This window comes from Nannospalax galili, unplaced genomic scaffold (assembly GCF_000622305.1).
Source record: "Nannospalax galili isolate Female #2095 unplaced genomic scaffold, S.galili_v1.0 scaffold1009, whole genome shotgun sequence".
In the NCBI taxonomy this organism is placed as follows: Eukaryota; Metazoa; Chordata; class Mammalia; order Rodentia; family Spalacidae; genus Nannospalax; species Nannospalax galili.
In genome coordinates, this window is record NW_008360054.1 from 1,531,463 (window position 1) to 1,535,802 (window position 4,340).

At 37.1% G+C, this 4,340-nt stretch overlaps 1 protein-coding gene across 2 annotated transcripts in view; it reads left to right on the top strand.

Moving 5' to 3' along the window:
* Positions 1 to 4,340, top strand: part of Znf558 (zinc finger protein 558) — a 25,402-nt gene that overhangs the window by 5,644 nt on the left and 15,418 nt on the right. The gene's annotated exons all lie outside the window — the stretch shown is intronic.

Below are 4,340 nucleotides of genomic sequence, written 5' to 3' on the forward strand. Positions count from 1 at the left end.
CCAGATAAACCAATTTATTTTTACTCTTAAGACTTTTTGAGGATCTGTTCCTCAGGGGTAACATGGGCTTGGGAGGAGCCCCTGGATCCTTTCTTTTACCAGTTCAGTCTGTGTGGAGATAAGTCACAGGTCCTGCTCAATTATGGCTGGCTTCACTTGGAAGCATGGAGGAAATGTTTCTGTGTATTGACCCTCCTCTTTGTAGACTAGAAACTTGGTCAAGTCCATCTTGTGGGGTCTCCATGGCCTCCTTGATCAAGAGGACAGGTGACTCACCACAGTTACAGGACATTTTGAGAAATGCTCATAATTCCCTGGAACCTAGTTGACCTAGGAGGGCAAAGAGCAAAAACTGTCCTTTATGTCCCTCTGTCCAAATTAGTATAGGCCTCATAGTATGGCTGTTAAACATCCAAGAAGGTTAGTTCCACCAGTCTGGTATTTTTAATTACCATGTGCCCTGTAGATAAAGCTTGGGCAAAGATGAAACGCTCTCAGATAAACCTTGCCTAGACATATATTACATTCTTCGATCTGGTTGTATGTGTAATTTGTTAGTAGGTTGTTGGACTAATATGGATCCCTCTGGTTTTTTAAAACTAGCTAGGCATTGTTTATCTCTCACATTGTGTAACCCTTCCACCATAGTTTCCCCATTTAAGGTACCCCCGTTTTTCCCATTTCTCCCTTCATAATACCCTTCTCCTATTGCCCTACCTCTCTTGAGCTCCTTCTTTCCCATTATCCCCTAGGTTCCTTATATAACCTTCCCTCCCCCCTCCCCTTAAAATAACCATATTTTTATCCACATCTCCCTTAAAAACACCTGTTTCCTACTGTTCTTCTCTTTCAGATTCTTTCTTTTCCTTTACCTCCTTGGTTCCTTTTTCATTATCCTAGCTCCTATAGTTATGTCTGGATACGTACTCATAAGGATTTGGTGCTAAGATCTACATATGAGGGAGAACATACGTAGTTTTTTTTTCTGAGTCTGTGTTACTTCACTTAGTGTAACAGTTTCTAATTATATCCATTTACCTGCAAATTTCATGATTTCATCTTTCTTTACTGCTGGGTAAAACTCCATGGTATAAATGAACCACATTTTCATTATCCACTCACTGGGGTAAGATGAAATCTTAAAGTGGTTTTAATTTGCATTTCTCTAATTACTAGTGATTTTGAACACCTTTTAATATGCTTCTTGGCCGTCTTTATTTCTTTTGAGAACTCTGTTCAGCTCCTTAGCCCATCTTTTACTTGGGTTACTTCTGTTTTTGATTCTTGGCTTTTTGAGTTCATTATATATTCTGGATGTTAAACCTCTGCCAAATGTGTCACGGATGAAGATTTTCTCCCATTTTGTGGGTTTTCTCTTTACTTCCTTGCTTGCTTCTTTTGATGGACAGAAGCTTTTTAGTTTAATTAGGTCTCATTTGTTGATTCTTGACCTTGTTTCCTGGGCAGTTGATGTCCGGTTTAGAAAATCCTTTCCTACACCTGTATCTTGTAGGTTGTTACCAATGTTTTCTTCTAACAGTTTCAGAGTTTCAGGGTGCACATTGACGCCTTTGATTCATTTGGAGTTGACTTTTGTGCAAGGTGAAAGATAGGGGTTTAGTTTCATTCTTTTATAGGTGGAGATCCAGTTTTGCCAGCACCATTTGCTGAACATGCTGTTTTTCCTCCAGTGAATATTCTTGGTCCCTTTGTCAAATATCAGGTGGCTGAAATTGCATGTACTCATAATTGGGTCTTTGATTTTGTTCCATTGGTCTATGGATCTATTTTTGTGCCAGCACCATGACTGTAGCTCTGTAATACAGTTTAATATCTGGTATAATAATCCCCCCAGCATTGCTCTTAGTTCTCAGGGTTGCTTTGACTATCCGAGGTCTTTTGTGCTTCCATATGAATCTTAGGATGTTTTTTTTCCAAGTCTGAAAAATGTCATGGGGATTTTGATTGGCATTGCATTGATTCTATAAATGGTTTTTGGTAGGATGGTCATTTTCACAATATTAATTCTTCTAATCCATGAGCATGGAGGTCCTTCCATCTTCTGATGGCTTCCTCAATCTCTTTCTTTAAAGATTTAAAATTTTCATTGTAGAGCTATTTAATATCTTTGGTCAGGTTTATTCCGAGATTTTTTTTATTTTTTTTCAGCTATTGTGAAGGGGAGTGTTTCCTTGTACTCTGATTGCTTGTTATTGGTATATAGAAAGGCTACAGACTTTTATAGGTTAATTTTGTAACCTGCGACTTTACTGAACGTGTTAATAATTTCTAGGAGTTTTCTGGTAGAATTTTTGGCATCTCTTAGATATCATATCATCTGCAAAAAGGGAAAATTTGATCTCTTCTTTTCCAGTTATTACTCCTTTAATTTCCTTCTCTTATTGCTCTTGCAAGAGTTTCAAGCACTGTGTTAAAGAGGAGTGGAGATAGTGGACAGCCTTGTCTGGTTCCTGATTTCAATGGGAATGCTTCCAGTTTTTCTCCATTTAGAATGATCTTGGCTGTGGGTTTGTTATATATGTCTTTACTTATGTTGAGGTATGTTCCCTTCAGTCCAGTTCCCTCTAGGACTTTGAACATAAATGCATGTTGAATTTTCTCAAAGGCCTTCTGCGCATCTATTGAGATGACCATGTGGTTCTTGTCTTTGAGCCCATTTATATGATTTATGATGTTTATTGACTTACATATATGAACCATCCCTGCATCTCTGGAATAAAGCCAACTTGATCATGGTGGATGATCTTTTTGATGTGTGTCTGTATGCGGTTTGCAAATACTTTGTTGAGAATTTTTGCATTTATGTTCATTAAGGATATGGCTCTATAGTTTTCTTTTTTGGTTGTATCTTTACCTGGCTTTGGTATGAGAGTGATGCTGGCTTCATAGAAGGAATTTATAAGTTCTCCCTCCATTTCTATCTTTTTGAATAAAGTGAGTAGTATTGGATGTAGATAGTCTTTAAATGTCTGGTAGAATTCTGCTGTAAATCCATCTGGTCCTGGGCTTTTTTTAGTTGGGAGGTTTTGTATTACTCTTTCAATTTCCTTATGTATTATGGGTCTGATTAAGCTGTTAATCTCTTCTTGGGTTAGTTTTGGTTGTTCCCATGCTTTTAGGTACCCGTCCATTTCTTTCAAGTTTTCAAATTTAATAACATGTAGGTTTTTAAAGTATTGCCTTATAGTGTTCTGGATCTTTTTGTTATGTGTTGTGAAGTTTCCCCTTTCATCTCTGATTTTATTATTTGGAGATGCTCTTTCTTTTGGTTGACCAGGCTAGCAATCTATCAATCTTGTTTATCTTCTCAAAGAACCAGCTCTTGGATTCGCTGATTCTTTGTATTGTTTTCTTTGTTTCTATTTTATTAATTTCTGCTCTGATTTTTGTTATTTCTTCTTGTCTGCTGGGTTTGGGTTTCATTTGTCTTTGCTTTTCAAGTATCTTGAGTTGCAATATTAAGTCATTTATTTGTGTTCTTTACGATTTTTTAATGTAGACACTTAGAGCTGTAAACTTCCCTCTAAGGACTGCTTTCAATATGTCCCAGGGTTTTTTTTTTGTGTTGTACTGTCCTTTTCGTTTAGTTCCAGGAATACTTTTATTTCTTTCTTAACTTCTCCTTTGACCTATTCATCATTCAGAAGTGTGTTGCTTAATCTCCATGTGTTCGTGTGGTTACTGGGTTTTCTTCTGGTGTTGATTTTAAGCTTTGTTGCATTGTGGTCTGGTAGAATGCATGGAATTATTTCAGACATTTGTATTTATTGGGGTTTGTTTTGTGCCTAGTATGTGGTCAATTTTGGAAAAGGTTCCATGGGGTGGTGAATAGAAAGTATATTCTTTGGTGCTTGGGTGGGGTATTCAGTAGATGTCTGTCAGGCCCATTTGATGTATGGAATTGTTTAATCCAGATGTCTCTCTGGTAATTCTCTGTCCTGTTGACCTATGTATTGGCGACAATGGGGTATTGAAGTCCCCTACTCTTAATGAGTTAGGATTAATCTGGGTCTTAAAGTCCTGTAGTACTGTTTTTTTGAAGTTGGGTGCACCAGAGTTTGGTGAGTATATGTTCCTGATTGTAATATCTTCTTAGTTTATTGGTCCTTTGATCAGAATGAAGTGGCCCTCTTTGTCTCTTCTGATTAGTTTTAGTTTAAAGTCTATTTTACCAGATATTAGAATTGCAATGCCTGCTTTTTTCTTAGTACCATTCGCTTGGTGTATTTTTTTCTATCCTTTCACCTTAAGGTAGTGCCTGTCCTTAAAAGTGAGAAGAGTTTCTTGCAGACAACAAAAAGATAGGTTTTGTTTCTTAA